We start from the raw sequence: 18,241 nt of genomic DNA on the forward strand, positions 1-18,241 counted from the left end.
AAATGAGCCTAATATCGTCTTGATTATCGACTGAGAAATCTGCTTATGTCGATATCTCTGACGATCGTCGATACACGATACTATCGCCTATCGGCACAACCCTACTCTGCACTGGTGGCACTCCGATCCCGCAGCTGAATCCTCTTTAGGAGACGATCCTGGTGCTTGCTGGACTTTTTTGGATGCCCTGAAGCCTTCTTTACAAGAATTGAACCTCTTTCCTTGAATGTCTTGATGATCCTATAAATTGTTGATTTAGGTGCAATCTAGTAGCCACAATATCCTTGCCTGTGAAGCCATTTTTATGCAACGCAATGATGGCTGCACGCGTTTCTTTGCAGGTCACCATGGTTAACAATGGAAGAACAATGATTTCAAGCATCACCCTCCTTTTAACATGTCAAGTCTGCAATTCTAACCCAATCAGCCTGACATAATGATCTCCAGCCTTGTGCTCGTCAACATTCTCACCTGAGTTAACAAGACGATTACTGAAATGATCTCAGCAGGTCCTTTAATGACAGCAATGAAATGCAGTGGAAAGGTTTTTTTGGGATTAAGTTAGTTTTCATGGCAAAGAAGGACTATGCAATTCATCTGATCACTCTTCATAACATTCTGGAGTATATGCAAATTGCTATTATAAAAACTTAAGCGGCAACTTTTCCAATTTCCAATATTTATGTAATTCTCAAAACTTTTGGCCACAACTATATACCACAATCATATTTTAAACAATTATATACGATTATTCTTCCATTTGTATGGAACTGCAAAACAGTAATAATCAATAAAAAGCATATGCTTAAGTCAAAAGACACCTTTCTCTTTTGACTTCAGAATATGCTTTTTATTGATTATTACTGGGCTACATTTTTTTTTTTTAGCATACTATTGGGCTGCGCATCTGAACATATGTTCCTGGTGGAAAGCTGACCTAAAAGATGATGATTATGAGAAACTTGATTGTCTTAAAACTGAACAAGCCCTTTATTCCAATTCATCCCTGCAGGCACTGTGCAACATTCCAGGGAAGATTAATACGCTTTTATAACAATTATTTTGTGATAGGTCAATCCTTAAAAAAATAAGTAATTTTTTTTTTTTGGGTTATCTTTTCAGTGTTTGGGTAGTTTTTGTGTTACCCAGCTCCTGGGTCAAACTTAAAGGTCCCGTTCTTCGTGATCCCATGTTTTAAACTTTAGTTAGTGTGTAATGTTGTTGGTAGAGTATAAATAATATCTGTAAAATTCTAAAGCTCAAAGTTCAATGACAAGCTAGATATTTAATTTAACAGAATTCGCCTACAAAAATGACCCGTTTGGACTACATCTCTCTAGTTCCTGCAGAAATTACGTCACTAAAACAGTTTTTTGACTAACCTCCGCCCACAGGAATACACAAAAAAGGGGGCGTGGTCTTGTTGCGCTCAGACGGAGAATAGGAAGAGTTGCGTTTGTGTTTGTCGAAAAATCGAATGCGATTTTTAATGTCCATCTCGTCAGTAATAACGCTCCTGTGATTATAAGTACATCTCCAGCACGTGCGTTCGGATCAGTATTGCCAGGTTTTCAAAACAAATCCTACCCACTTGCTTCTCAGAACTAGTCCAATCGCGTTTCCAGGAGGGCCGCATTCGCTCAGCTGGTGTCGAATCACAACACAGGAACCGCTGGCACAATCAGAACTCGTTACTTGTTTCTGAAGGAGGGACTTCATAGAACAAGGAAGTCATCAGCCCGTTTTTATGACAGTGAAAACAGCGGTATACAGAATTGTGTGAAAAATACTGTGTTTTTTTACACGCGAAACATGAACACATGTTATATTGCACACGGTAAACACAATCAAAGCTTCAAAAAAGCACGAAAAATGTGACCTTTAACAACCCAGTGTTTTGGTTGTTTTGCAGCTCCTGGGTGAAATGTAACAATCAAATGTTTGGGTAGTTTTTGTATTACTCAGATCCTGGGCCAGACTTAACCCAGCAGTTGAGTTATCGCGGGGATTTGCTTCTCTTCTGGAGAATGCAGGTCTTAGCGCCATCGGTAAAATACAGCTGCCTCAGGCATGAGCAGTTCCCCGCCGAACACGACTCTAGTTCGGGCTCGAGAACCAACGCAACGCAGCGCAGTTACGGTGGAAACAGAACAACAGAGACTGGTTAATAACACGTAAATTGCTTCTATTTAACATTTAATTTTTAGTTTTATTGTTTGTTAAACGATTTTAAATATGGGCAATATTTACAGTATAGCCTATTCAAAAATATATAAACAATTCTGTAAATTATAATTAAAGGAAAATAAAGGAAGTTAACATGAAAACCAGTGGTTGTGTGGATTATTTTAGAGAAGTTTAGAGGATTTAAGTTAATCTGTAAACATTATTTAATGTATGAAGTAAAAAATAAGCTAGTAATATAGTAAAATTTGTTTATCTGGGTTAAATCAACCCCTTATGCTGGGTTAAATAAATAACCTATTTTGCTGGGTAAAATTAACCCGAGATGGGTTCTGTCCTATATTTACCCAGCCCTTGTGTTAATAACAACTTAATTTTCAGTGGTGAAGCAGAAGGCAATAAGACACATCAGCTTACTCTACTTAAATGGACATTTTTTGGTCTACAATCAACAAGCTACAATCAAAGTTTCAGCTACCTAGTTCCCGCTTTTTTAGGTAATTAGAGACTGTCAGAAAACATTTTTTTTTATTTTAAAGCAATTAAGAAAGCATGACAGAGAAAAAAATAGCTGTAACTGTAAAGCAGTGTCCTATTTCAACAAAATATTAATAGGCCAGGTGGACAGAGATACAAGACTAATAAGGAAACATGGAAAGAAGATTTGAGTTTTACTATTGAGGAGGAGCGATGGGAGGAATTTAAGATGTTCCATAGGCTATACATGTGTAAAATTAAATTACATATGCAAGCACTACAACAAGTCTCAGTTAGCTTAATGCAGAACATGTAGCAAGGATTTTTAAAACATTTAAAAAAATACTAGCAAGCTAGTGTTGCGTGTTAGAGGCCTTTTCTTTAATAAAAAGCAAACAAATAGATACCATACAAAAAATGTAGAGAGGCTAGTCTAGTTTTTTTTCTTTTTTTTTTGGTCCCCAGACACTTACAGACAAATGCTGTTCTCAATCACACACCCTTTCATTTGTTTAACAGCAGCTGCTCCCATGCAGAAAGAAGGCAAAATATGTTCGTGACAAAGGAAGAGTGTGGTGATAATATGCATATTTGCATTCAGACATATTTTGCCTGGGGTATTAAACCACATCTGAAAAAAAAAAACCTAGGAAAAATGAATGGCCTGTAAATTGAATACCACTGAAGAAGAAGAAAACAATACTTGCAGTCTATATATGTAGCATTCCTAATGAACCATATAATAAAACGGTTATATTATAACATATAGTAAATACAGTTCTCCCACCAAGTAATATTGTCTATTAACAGAAGTATATGTTTTTATGTGTGACATAGATTTAAATTAATGCAGTAGTTTCACGTTTGGTTTGGAATTTCTAAATTAGAATTGAAATTTAATCCTAATCAAATTACACACACTTGGGACTAGATACTCAACAGACATATTCATCATACATACAAGCACCTGATTCGTGCATAAACTGACAAGAGACAAAAACATCTGGAAATATAAGAAACATGTGAAGGTATAGCTGTCTGGTGTGTTTAATGACTCAAGCATTCAAGGAGGCTGAAAGAAGCCTTAGTCTTTAATGTGCAGCACTGGAGAGAACAAAAAAAATCTGACACAAAAGGGGCTGTAAAGCAGCAGGGCGAATAAAAAATAATCCTGAAATGTATTTGAGCATACACTCAAAAATGAATATACTGTTATCCCTAAATTAAGTGTCAAACGTACTCACCCTAAAGTTGTGCCAAACTTGTCTTATTTTTTTTTTATTCATTGAATACAAGAAAGATATTCTGCTGAATGTTCAAGCTGTTGTTTTCCATACAATTAATCTGAACAGGGACTGAAATAGGATTGTAAAGCTAAAAAAAGACCAAAAGGCACTATCAACGTTATTATTATATATTATTAAGTCATATGACAGCTTTGTGTGAGGAAAGGTCCAAAATTTGAAGGGATAGTTCAAAAATGAAACTGGTGTCTTCATGCTCTTCTAAACCTGTTTGACTCTTTCTTCTGTGGAAAATATATATATATATATATATTTTTTTTTTTCAAACAGTGCTATTATTGTTATCTAAAACGTAAACTATTTAAAATAATTTCTGTAAGAATAAAAAAAAATAAAAAAAAAAAAAACAATCTAATATGTATTACATGAAAAATGTCAACTTATACTAAAGCCAAAACTTAAAGGGGTCATATGCTTTTTTAAAGATCATTACTTTGTGTATTTGGTGTAACATAATATGTTGACATGCTTTAATGTTAAAAAAACACATTATTTTTCAGATACTGTACATTACTGTAGGTCCTCTCTCCCGTCTCTCTCAAACGCATTGTTTTTTTACAAAGTCCCTCCTTCTGACAAAGCACAGTCTGCTTTGATTGGTCAACTGACCCAGTGCATTGTGATTGGCCAAACACAGCAAGCACTCATTGGAAATGTAATGCCCCTTTCCATAATCGCAAGCTTCATCTTTCAATATAAATGTAAAGACAGTTAATAATGTCCTTAGTTTTACCATCAGTTCAAGCCTCATTCATTGTTTGAATGAGCCATTTTTTGTTCTGCTAATGTCATGGTTTAATTTTTTTTTTTTTTCTTTTTTTGGTGAATTATATGTTTGTGCTGAAAAACTGGAGGATAAGCATGAAAAATAAATAAATAAATAAATAATAGATCACTTCAAAATTAAAATTGACCACAACACTCACAGCCTTGCAGAAGTGAACACTGAAAGCCAGTCACAACAATTGCTTTTGAAAGCTATCAGCTAAGTTTCACTTCATTAATTCTACAGTGCATGACAAGGTACAGTTAAAACAGTAATGTAACTTACTCAAAGGAAACAGAGACAGACAGATAATGTGACAGAGCTAATAAACAAAGTAGTACAGAACCTCCATGGCTATTTATGAAACATAAATCCAATGTGATCCTGCCATGAGAAACTGATTTGCAATTTGACTTTCCAAACCCAAGCGTAGCCGAGACATGTCACGCATGTTATCAGCTGCATTTGCCATGTCTATTTATGGCACTGGTGAAATATTCACATCCAGGATTCAAAATTCATTGAATGAGATGCATAAACCTAAAAATACCCAGCTTTCACATGAAAGATTCAGATCCATATGACTCCTGTGAGCCTCCTGCATGAGTGCAAGCTCTGGTCTTTTTCACCATTGGTTGGTCTCTCGGTTGACACTGATTATTTGGATTCAAAGAGTTTCCAGTATGATGACTTTATATCGAAAGAGCCAAAGCGGCAAGGATTAGACTGGAGAAAACAAGACTTTGGTTAGTTGAGTTGTTCTTTAAGAGCATTTGTGGTGGAGTTTATTGCATGATAATGCTGGAGCCACTAGTGTGACAGAAGCAGTTCACACCCTTAAAGCTGAAACTAAAATCATAAATTAGATGTTGAGTTTTAAACAGGAAAGAAAAATAAATTGGGGCGGGGGTGTGGGGTCAGTTATTTGGTATTTATTTAGTATTATTTTATACTAATATGTACACTTACTTTTAATGTTAGTTTACTTTTTTGGGGGGTTTGTCATCTTATTCATTTTATGTTCTATTTTTATTTTTTTTATTTTTTTTTACATTTTATTTCAATTTTTTTTAATTTTAGAACTTTTAGAATATTTTATTTCAAAGGGTGTCAATGATATCTATTTATTCATTTATTTAAGACTTAACAAAAACAGTTTGGGGTAAAATCCAAAAACATTTTTTCATTTACAACTCTCATGTTGTAGTAAAACTTACTTTTTTTCTGTGAAACACACACACACACACACACACAGACACACGTTTGTTTTTGTGAAAAGCGGGGACATTCCATAGGCGTAATGGTTTTTATACTGTAGAAACTGTATATTCTATCGCCCTTGACCAACCCTACACCTAAACCTAACCCTCACAGGAAACTTTGTGCATTTTTACTTTCTCAAAAAAAATCATTCTGTATGATTTATAAGCGTTTTGAAAATGGGGACATGGGTTATGTCCTCATAAGTCACCCTCTCCTTGTAATACCTGTGTCATACCCATGTCATTATACAAAGTACACACTCTCTGTGTACTGCGCAAATATATTGATGGTTTCAGAAGACTTAAAGTGCATAATTTGTATAAACTAATCTTAGAGTTATTTTCTTGGAGCTCAACAACTCTGAGCCATGACTATCATCAACCATGACTAACATCTCATTTTGTCTTCCGTGAGAGAAAAAGAAAATAAAAAAAAAATAATGACAAAATTTCCATTTTGGGTTCCCAACTATTCCTTTAAAGGGCACCTATTATGCAAACACTTTTACATGGTGTTTGGACATAAATGTGTGTTGTCAGTGCGTGAACACAACCACCATTAAACCAAAACAGTCTCATTAGCCATGCCGTTTTGATTCTCTGAGCAATGTGACATCACATTGTTTAGGCTCCGCCCATGGCCGCTGACTGACACTGCCGTATTAGCAGAGACCCTGCCCTGAGCGACCCGCACACGATCCACTATATTTATCTTCATGCTAGAGCATTTGAAAGCAGCATTCACGTAAGAAATGTCTTTTTGTTAAAGCTATAGAAGTTACTCGATCAAGAGCAGAATAGGTACTGTATATTACGCTGCTGTCACTTAATACACAAATCTAATATAAACATGGGATTTCTTTCTCATCTGTTTACCTTCACAGACATAACCGACTGTGTTTTTGTAACAGTTTTTTAACATAACCTGGTGTGTATTTGACAATTTAAGCGCAATAAGACATGAAAGAGAACTTAGTTTGGTACTCGCATGCCGTGTTACAGCCGCTTTCTTAGTGCGTGCTTCGGATGTGTAAGGCTTTAAACACATGATCTCAGTGCAATATACATGATAATCAAAACCAAACAGATGTTATTTTTAGTTTTTGGCAGAGTATTTGTAAAGGCACATCCCTATTCTGGAAAATGGGGCAGGGCGCAGCAGCTCATTTGCATTTACAGATACATGCACAAAAACAGCATGTTTGTGCTTGCACTCAAAATAGGCATTTTCATAATGATATAATAAATTATCTGTTTGGTATTTGAAGCTCAAACTTCTCAGACACATTCAAACATTATGAAATATATCATCAAGCATATGTCCAAAGCCTGTGTTCTCCACTTGTCTCCTTGTCTGGTCTGAAGATATAAAGGTTCCTGTGATCTTTGAGACCACAGAAGGGTGATATCACCGGTCTGAAATATGGGGGTTCTCTAAGGACAGCAGAGAAGGCTGTAGGGGAAATCCCATCGCTAAACAAGCCCATCTGTCCTAACGCTGGTCTTACGAGCTGTCTGCCCAACTGTCTCCTCCGAGGCATTCCTCCAGAGTTGAGTAGAGAGATCCCAAGTAGGATTTGCTTTGATTTATTGTCTGCTGTGTTGTAGTGCTGTAATCAGTTGCTTTGCATGTCTGTGCTCAGCTGAAGCCATGCTGGAAAGTAAAAGGCTGGAGTATACCACGAGGCTAGGGTTGAGGTCAGGTCAGGTCAGGTTACTCGGGAGGAAAAAGAGGTGGAGCCAGCGAGAAGACATAAGCCTTAAATTATTGACAGAAATACTAAACAGAAATAGGTATTATACTTATGATGAGGCATCCTTGATAATGCCTTAACGGTTGACGAAAATGATAACAACAAAAAAACTGCACTTAAACATCAGATTAAATATTAAATATGTATAATATTGCATAATATATTTATTTTATAATATATTAATATTTATATTAATTCTAATACTTTTAGACTGATTAAACAATGTTTAGATTGCATTACTCAATAAAACTATAAAGGGTATTCACTGACAGTGATTTGCAAAGAAGATTTCCAGAAGTCATTCATTTGTGTTGAGGGTTGAATGTGATATGTGTCAGACTATTGGCAATGCAAGAAAGTTGAGAAGTGTTGAATTGTATGCAAATATGCAATGACTAGATGCTGCCAAAAGGATTACAGAGAGTGGAGCTCACATGATCTGCTGTTTGACACAGATGGATATGTTTTAAACTCTAATGCTTAAAAATAGTATAATGCAGAGTTCCTCAAATCCAGACTTGGAGGGCCACTGCCCTTTAGCTCCAACCCTGATCAAACTCTCCTACCTGTGATTTCATGAAACTGAAAACCTTGAATAGATTGCTCATGTGTGTTTGATCAGAAAATAATTCACTGTGAGCTATACTTACACAACTCTGCAGATTATAGATACAGACTATGGAGTGGTACAGTATATATCTGAAAGCTGTCATTTGACAGCTTGCACATTCAAATGTATGGTATTCAAATGAGAGGTGTTTAGAATACATAGGATGTCTATAATGAGAGCAGGACCAAAGATGTTGAAAGAAGGGGTTACTCGCTGGCTAAGAGCATTACTCACCTGGCTTCAATTACAGTTTTCACAAGATGTTGCAAGAAAGCTGCTTTCTCTCTCATTTTCTGTTTTTGCTTGTGGGAAAGCTTTGACATTTAATTAATATTTCATTCATCTTCTGCTGTCATATATAATCTATGTATGGCAAACTTGCACTTTGCCTGACACTTGGCAGTCCGGAGATAACCAAGACTTAATCAAGCCAGTTGAATCAATCAATCTGTAAACCCCCAGTAGGGACCTAAATCAGCTAAGCTTACTTTAGGATCTCAACCTCTGACACAGGTTGATCTTGTAAAATTTAGTTCTTTGGGCACCACGGGAACATCATCTGTCTAAAGCATCCTGACACCATTCATGTGTGGGGTTGCTTCTCATCCAAGGGAGTGGGCTCACTCACAATTCTGCCCAAAAACACAGCCATGAATAAAGAATGGTACCAAAACACCCTCCAACAGCAACTTCTTCCAACAATCCAACAACAGTTTGGTGAAGAACAATGCATTTTCCAGCACGATGGAGCACCGTGCCATAAGGCAAAAGTGATAACTAAGTGGCTCGGGGACCAGAATGTTGAAATTTTGGGTCCATGGCCTGGAAACTCCCCAGATCTAAATCCCATTGAGAATTTGTGGTCAATCCACAAGAGGCGGGTGGACAAACAAAAACCCACTAATTCTGACAAACTCCAAGAAGTGATTATGAAAGAATGGGTTGCTATCAGTCAGGATTTGGCCCAGAATTTGATTGAGAGCATGCCCTGTCGAATTGCAGAGGTCCTGAAAAAGAAGGGCCAACACTGCAAATACTGACTCTTTGCATAAATGTCATGTAATTGTCGATAAAAGCCTTTACTCGTATGTAAGTGCTTGTAATTATATTTCAGTACATCACAGAAACAACTGAAACAAAGATCTAAAAGCAGATGGATATTTTCATTTGCAGAAACAAACAAAACAAAGTATCTACAATAACCAATTTATGTTAAAGAAACAATAAAAAGCCCTGAACAAATCTGTTTTGAGACTACTTTATAAAAAAAATTATAACCTTTGACAATGTTTAATTCATGTGCAAAAACAATTAATATCTATAGCGCATGAGCACAGAGCTATTTGAGAGTGCACAGGACACAGTTTGAGCGAGAGGAGAGAAACATTTTAAGTGCGCGCAGTCTCTCTTTGCGAGAGCAGCGTGGTTCTTAGTGTGCGCGTCCGGTTTTGTGCAAGAGCAAAGGAAATCCGCAAGCGAGTGGAGAGATTCACGCTTGCGCATTGTATTAATGTGCTTTCGCGCTACAATAATACGCTCTTAACATTTGTCAGTGAAATAACGCCATACAGTCTATCTCAGTTATGTGGTAGAAAACGGAAAGTGATGTTTGGCACATGCATTTAAACGGAAATATATACACATATGTATATGTCTGCACAAGTGAAAGACCAATATATTGGTCAGACTCGCGAGCTGATTATTTAAGATGACATTGACACCTAATTCATATTTGTCATTATATATATATATATATTAGTGCTGGGCAGTTTGACCAAAAATGTATATACTGTTTTTTTTTCAAAATTATACGGGACTTCCGGTTTATGACGTTTTTTTTTTTTTTTTTTCATGCATAATCAGGTGTACAATGCATTTTCTGCTGGTTGATATTCCAAGAAGTGCTTGCGGCTAAGGTGCTGGAGCAAATTGCTCGGGTTGCCGCCTTTGGTGACAATTTTAGCCCCACAGCACTTGCATAAAATGGATATTATATATGCATAATCTGCCTGCGGTGCATATGCAGTCCGCAGCACGGACTCATTGTGCTTTCACACAGGACGTGTTTGAAGTCTGCTACTGATCGGCGTCTGTTTAGTCCACAAACACAACATTTGTTCAATGTTTTGATTTCATATCATGTATATAAAATATATATATATATATATATATATATATATATACATATATATTAGGGGTGTAACGGTTCACAAAATTCACGGTTCGGTTCGATACGATACACTGGTGTCACGGTTCGGTTCGGTACGTTTTAGATACAGCAAAAAGAAAAAATTGGCAGATAAATTTCCTTGATTTTTAAAAAATGTTTTATTTATTAAAACTAACAAAGTATGTTTTTTTTTTACATTGAACAATGATGGAGCTATTCTTTACCCATCTTCTATGGTGTTTTCTTAGCAGCATACTGTATAAAACAAAAACAGCTCCTTATAAAAAAAAAATGAAAATGTTATATTAGTTATGAACAAATACAAAGATGTAACTTTTTATATGGAACTCTACACCGTAAATGCAAACATGGTATTTAATTAAAAATATTAATTTGACTTTAATCAGTTTTTATCAACCTGCTATTAACACTTGCTTTTAGTAAGCTACTTGTACTTTGAGGTTGAAAAATCTTACCAGCTCAGTCTGCTTGAGTTAGATTAATTTAGAAAAAGTAAGTTTATGATCTGTGGGCATGCGCAGATCAATCCTCTCTCTACGCTAGACGGCGATATTTGTTCACCACTATGGCCCCACCCTTCAATAGCCATTGGCCAGGCGTCCATGCTTACACAAGTCAACGTAACCTGATTTGTACAGGTCATATCCCCTGACCAATCTTAACCACTCCACGTGAAATGCCTAACCCCAACCAATCAAGCTGCTTCGTAGGGCGGGAATGGGATTTGTAATTTTGCAGATATGTCACATCATGCCCGCAACTGACCAGGTGGAGCTGGACCTAAACATCGCTTCAACGGCACTTGTGTTTATCTTCATCATAACAGCGATTCTTGTGCTTGGCACACTCATTTGGTGAGTAAATATTTTACCCTTGTGCAGACCGTTTTGTTTCTGTACGTTAAGTCAGCGCCAGTGTGTGCTTGCTAGTGATGATGTGTGTGTAGTAATGTCGGCTAACGCTAGCTAACTAACATGGACATAACGAGGCTATATTTTGATGAAACTTGGTCAATACTTCATTATTTTTTCAATCCAAAACTTCCTCGATGTGGAAAATAGGTAACTTTAAAGACTAGTCACGTACAAATTGAGGAAAAACTTTAGTGTAACGGTCGCGGGCGTGCTCGTCATGCCATGCTAGTAACTTTTGTCGAGTACTGACTAGCATGATGACCAACTGATCTCGGCGGTTTGTGAGTTTACTGAGCTTTATTACTGTTGTTTATAAACTCAGAACAGAACATCAGAACAAGTCTGGATGTATCATTTTATTTTAAGATCGGCTGTAAAGTTCGGATTATGTTAAATTCGCTAACTTTAGCTACCAACAATAACAGTCTGTCTTTATCAAAGACAGGATTACCACTGTGTTTCGACATATGATTGGGGATATCACCAAAGTCAACTATGTTAACTTAATGTTATTTCTATTTAACTCTCCGCACTTAACACTAGTCGATATTAGTAGCTGTGCCGTTTCCATGGTTACCATGTGTAGTACCTAGATCAGACTCGGTACAGAAGAGTAGAGTGTCTCCCTGTCTGAAAAGATCTTTACACTCCGTTTATCATAACCTGTTATGAATGTATTTGCTGGCATACTCAGTGGCTTACATTATTCTTTAAGGTCATCTTGTACATATGTACATTTTAATACTGAGTACTGTCTGTGTGGGTTATAGGCTTATGTTATAGTTTTCACATGTACTTGTATGTGAGTTGTGGTGAGCTATGGTTGTGTTAAAATGTTGCATTTTTTTTTTAATTGTCCCCTTCCAGGCTTAAGCAGGCTTAAGCATCCAATAGTCCCAGCAATAAAAGGTATTTTAAAATAATAACTGTATTATTATTGCATGCTAAAATAAAATTTGTGCTTACAATCATTTCCACTACGCAGACAAGAAATTGTATAAAAGGAACCTGCTGTACAGACCATGGTTGAACGATGGCCAGCACTCTTCACAGAGAGACAGGTAAGCTATTTTGATTCTCAACCAATAAAATAATGCAAATCAAAAATCAATTCAAGGTGTGTGGCTAGAAATCCAAACACTCGTTGGAATGTTAATACCTCTGTATTAGATGTAGATTAGGTGTAGATTTCCGCCACCTCTCCATCCCTACCCACCCCTCTCTCTACTTCAGGTGTTTGCTGAGTTTAATAGAATTGCCAGTAAGAATCTTTAGGGAGACTTCTTTGAGGCTCTGGACCAGTACGCGCCACGTTTCATCGAACTCTTCAAAACAAAGAAGGGAACTGTTGGCCAGAAACTCAGGGAGCTGATGCAACACATGAGCTGGATGGTAGGTTCATTTTGCTTTTGATCTGTATGATAGTTCATCAATCAAGTTCTAAATGAGCCGATCCAGACCAACCTATTTTATTTCCTGTCTTCTTGTGTCTTGCAAATTACTCTGTTAACTGGCCTATTCTCTCTCTCTGTGTATCATTAGACACCAGACGTGACAGTACTTCGCTCTGTTGTCCTCAAAGGCATTCCCATTTTACTCTGTGATGACTCCAGTGAATTCTACAAGACCTGCTCTGTAAGTACTTGCACATAAGAAAAAGTTTGTCTGCATGAATATAAAACTATACCTGTGTTGACATAGAAGATGTAATTCTATCTGCTCGATATACAATATACATTTTGTACAGTGACTGATGTATTTTGTATAGCAATACCTCTACAACTAATCTGAGAGATATGTAAACAGCCAGTAAATAAAAATAAAATTTTCCACATAAACGTTATACACATTCATTAATTTCAAATCTAAGGAGTAGGAGTCTAGGTTGAAAAGTCAGTGTTACTGTTCAATAATGTATAGACCTTGTTGTATCTCCATAGCTTTAGTTTAATCATACCAAATATATTTTGTTTGCTTTATTGTAACAATCCAATGTGAAAACACATTTAAAGCCATATTCTCTGATAACATTACAACACTAAAAATAAATGTTTTAGAATAGCATAAATTGCAATGCTGAAGAATGTGTGTCTTTGTAGGATACAATGAGAGACGAGGCCCTAGAATGCATCACTGTTGGTGTGCTGACAGTTGTCAGTGAAGATAGTCCTCATGAGGGTCAAGGCTCAGTGGACCTCCAGCCCATCTCCACTGCCATCATTCTGGAGGGAGGTATTGTCATGGATCATATTAAAAACTTGCCTCAGGCAGTTTGTCTGTTGTTTGGGCTTACATATGCATTGCATTTGGATTACCCAAAATGCATGGCAAATACACTCAACTTCATTCAGACTGTGATGCTTGGACTGGGAAAGAAAAAACTCCCACCAAAACTGTCTTCTGGGTTAGAGCAGTAAAGAGCCGTCAGCTGTCAGATAGCACTTTGTAAGCTTTGCAGCCATTAATGTTCTGCTGTTATCAGAGAAAGTTTGATGCTTTCATGCAACTGTTCACGCTTATTTACAATCTCAATTAAAAAAAAAGAAAAATTCCATTGAAGTCTGTACCATGTTATGCAGGTATGCTAATGGTGGAAATAGAGCTGTTTGCAAAGTGTTATTAGTTGTTATTGGATGATAATGTCAGAAAAGAACCTAGCAAGGTTGTCCAAACTACATTTGTGTTTTGGGAAAACTTTTAATAGTTTTAATGTAGTACAAATACAAACCCCAAGGAGTGATGTTTTTCTTTGTGTTGGTTTAATTTTTGGACTGTTCAATTTGGTAAACAAAAGTATTTGTTGTACTTTCAGTTTTTATCAGAAATGCACTGATTTTTCCATGCACTGAAGTCCTGTAGTTATCAGGTGTTTACCTGTTTAATATTGGGAGACTGTTATTAGCTCATAGAAATGGGGTTTTATTTTTTATATTTTTCCATATCATTTTCTACAGTTAAATCAAACAACAACTTTGTTGTTTAGCTGCTGCTTGTACTTGAATGTGCATTGAATAAATGTTGTAATGGAGCTGAATCAACCAAGTGAGTGTTCTTTTAAAGTATATGTTTGTGGTGTGTTTGCCTTTATTAGATAGTAACAGCAAAAATAGATAAGAAATGTGGGAGAGAAAAAAGGCCACAGGTTGGACCCAAACCTGGGCAGCTGCAACAAGGACCCATTCAAGGAAATTGGTTTCTTTAATTTAGGTGAACTTGAAAAATGAGTGCGCAGAACTAAAAGTGTTAAGTTGTAGGTATTTAGTAATTCTAAGTGGGGTTAAATTTATATCAAGCAATCCACACAAAATGAAAAAAATTAAGTTAACACGAAGCATGTCTATTAAGTTACATGAACATAAAAAAACGTGTTAGTGGTACTACTTGATTTAGTACTGCACACTTAAAACTTAAAATAAACAAGCTTTTCTAACTCACTAATCTTAAGCTTACTTTGCTTAATTTTTTTGAGGCAATGAGTTTGCATACTTTTTTTAAGTAAGGTCAACTAATTACATGTTACAGTGTATAACTATTTATATTGAGTGTGTTTTTACTCAATTGGTTCTCTATAGGGCTTATGTTTTTTGTAACAAAGCAGGAATTACGATCTGTCTGAAATGGGCTCGTGAAGGAATATTGTAACGCGGCTCAATTACATTAAGCATGTTCTTAAAACCTACGTTTTCCACTACAGAGTAAGGCGCTCGCTCACTCAGTACGCGCTGAAGGCTCGTTGCAAAATGGCTAATGCGTGTAACAGACCAGAAATAGAAGATCCTCCAATAACCAACAGGTCTGGTGTTTGGGGTGCACTTTGGATTCCCTGTAAGCTATAATGGTGATGATAGAATGAATGGTAAATAGTAAGGTCTCATATCCGCGGCTATAACGTAAATGTATATATATACATGGACTGTGTGAAAAAGGCGTTATAACGTAACACCAGAACATTACTGAGTTTACCCTTACCACGCCTCGCAGTCGCTGCTTAGAAGTGCGACATTGTAAAGGGTCCGTCTGAACCAGTGTCTAGCGGCCGCGGCGAAGCATAACGGTTGTTCCGAATGCTGAGTAATTAAATACACTGGTATGGCGGTATATTACCGCCCAGCACTAATATATATGTATATGTATATATATATATATATATATATATATATATATATATATATATATATATATATATATATATATATTATTTTATTTATTTATTTATGTATTTATTATATTTAAGGGACAGTTGACCCAAGCACAAATTATCTGGTCTGTCCTATGATAATCGTAATAGACTTTGGCAGGGTTGAGTTAGAATTGGTAGACCGTGGAGAGGGTAGCTCTCGATTCCGGATCAGTCCCAGATTGACAGCCAGATGGCCCCACCACCTAAGACCACTGGTAGCCACTTGTGCTGGGTGGGGGGTTGGTTAAGCTTGGGCGATTGATTAAGAATCAGCCTTTATTCTGGACACAGGCAAGAGTGAATCAGTGTGGGCAGCGAGCAAAGCACATGCTTCTGTCATAGACACATTCAGATAAGCTGGTAAGTGTTAAGATAATTATGAAGAAGTGTGAGAACTGTCTAAATAGATTGTTTAAATAGTTTACAGGTGCATTTAGTAACATACAGGTGCTGGTCATATAATTAAAATATCATCAAAAAGTTGATTTATTTCACTAATTCCATTCAAAAAGTGAAACTTGTATATTCTTTCATTACACACAGACTGATATATTTCAAATTTTTATTTCTTTTAATTTTGATGATTATAACTGACAACTAAGGAAAATCCCAAATTCAGTATCTCAGAAAATTAGAATATTACTTAAAACCAATACAAAGAAAGGATTTTTTTAAATCTTGGCCAACTGAAAAGTATGAACATGAAAAGAATGCGCATGTACTTACAATACTTAGTTGGGGCTCCTTTTGCCTGAATTACTGCAGCAATGCGGCGTGGCATGAAGTCGATCAGTCTGTGGCACTGCTCAGGTGTGATGAGAGCCCAGGTTGCTCTGATAGTGGCCTTCGGGTCTTCTGCATTGTTGGGTCTGGCATATTGCATCTTCCTCTTCACAACATCCCATAGTTTTTTTATGGGGTTAAGGTTGGGCGAGTTTGCTGGCCAATTAAGAACAGGGATACCATGGTCCTTAAACCAGGTACTGGTAGCTTTGGCACTGTGTGCAGGTGCCAAGTCCTGTTGGGAAATGAAATCTGCATCTCCATAAAGTTGGTCAGCAGCAGGAAGCATGAAGTGCTTTAAAACTTCCTGGTATACGACTGTGTTGACCTTTGACCTCAGAAAACACAGTGGACCAACACCAGCAGATGACATGGCACCCCAAACCAACACTGACTGTGGAAACTTTACACTAGACCTCAAGCAACGTGGATTGTGTGCCTCTCCTCTCTTCCTCCAGACTCTGGGACCCTGATTTCCAAAGGAAATGCAAAATTTACTTTCAACAGAGAACATAACTTTGGACCACTAAGCAGCAGTCCAGTCCTTTTTGTCTTTAGATGCTTCTGACGCTGTCTTTATAAAACATTGAAAATGTTTAATGGACATGGCCCAGATGCTGCCCTCAGAACTTGTGGTCCTTGTCTGAGCCAGCACTTTGGTGACATGCAAGATAGGCTGTCAGATGATGGTCCTATGAAGTCTGTACCAATGCAAGCTTGGCAAAATAACAAATCAAAGGTGAATAGCGGCTGCAAAGGTGGATCTCCTGAGCACCCTTCTGTATTCTACACTTCATGGGAACATCAAGCCCTCATTAAGTAAACCCTTTTAGACAGGGCCAAAGATATGATAACCCCACTGTGGACAAAGTGTCCAATGAGAACAGATGGACACAGGTAAAGGACCATGGTGTTGCACTGTCCTGATGAGAAAGTCTGTCTGCGGGATTTCAGCGAGTACTTCTTGTTGGCAGCAAGTGCAGGTCATGCTGCACATTTCTGTCTGAGCTACATAGCAAAAGCAAAGGTAACTGAATAACGACAAGACACAGAGGAGCAAATCTTCCAGTCTTAGCTCCCCAAAACCTCATCTCAAACCTCCCCCTGAGCTTGGCAGCATGTGCCCTGAAGTTTGAGGCTTTTAAAAAATAAAGCAATCTTTTAAGCCTTTTAAGAGGAACTGGAATCTGTTTGAGGGTTCCATGACGAAACCCTGACAGATTGAGAGTATGCTCTACATGTAACATAATCCCTCAGAAGAGGCCAAATGGTTCAACTACAGTAACCAGGTAACCTGCAAAACAGTGCCCAAGCTTACATTTCGAAAAACAAATCCAGTCCTGTATGAGCAACTCAGGAAATTACATAATACAGAAAAACCTATAATGACAATCTACCAAAAGGAAATAACAAGACTTTATATCTTGAGAAGGCTTAGATCTTTCAGTGTATGTTGCAAGATGCTTGACATGTTCTTTCAGGCTGCTGTTCGCAGTGGCTTGATCTATGCTGAAGTATACTGGGGCACTGGGATTAGAGTTGGAGATTGCAACAGGCTAAGGCCCAATCCCAATTCTATTTTATACCCCTTCCCCTTCCCCTACCCCTTCCATTTGTCCCTTGAAACAGAGGGTCAAGGGGTAGGGGAGAAAATATTCCCCTAAGGATTGGGACACCACTACCATGACGTCACACACCATCATTCGTCGTCTAGCTCTTTCAATACACACATATACTAGTTTGCATTAGAGCCTTTAATTATCGTTCTGTATTAATGAGCTGCTTACTGACACACACACATATCGGAAATCGTGCA

General features: G+C 37.2%; 1 protein-coding gene and 1 long non-coding RNA gene across 2 annotated transcripts in view; one reads left to right on the forward strand and one right to left on the reverse strand.

Annotated features, from left to right (window-relative positions):
• LOC132124125 (rho GTPase-activating protein 21-like) overlaps positions 1 to 18,241 on the reverse strand; it is a 126,670-nt gene that overhangs the window by 64,317 nt on the left and 44,112 nt on the right. The gene's annotated exons all lie outside the window — the stretch shown is intronic.
• On the forward strand, positions 12,485 to 13,843 carry LOC132124173 (uncharacterized). The gene is made up of 4 exons (XR_009426725.1): positions 12,485 to 12,523; positions 12,696 to 12,854; positions 13,005 to 13,097; positions 13,562 to 13,843. It is a non-coding gene; the product is annotated as an uncharacterized LOC132124173 (long non-coding RNA).

Source organism: Carassius carassius, chromosome 42, assembly GCF_963082965.1.
Source record: "Carassius carassius chromosome 42, fCarCar2.1, whole genome shotgun sequence".
Classification (NCBI taxonomy): domain Eukaryota; kingdom Metazoa; phylum Chordata; class Actinopteri; order Cypriniformes; family Cyprinidae; genus Carassius; species Carassius carassius.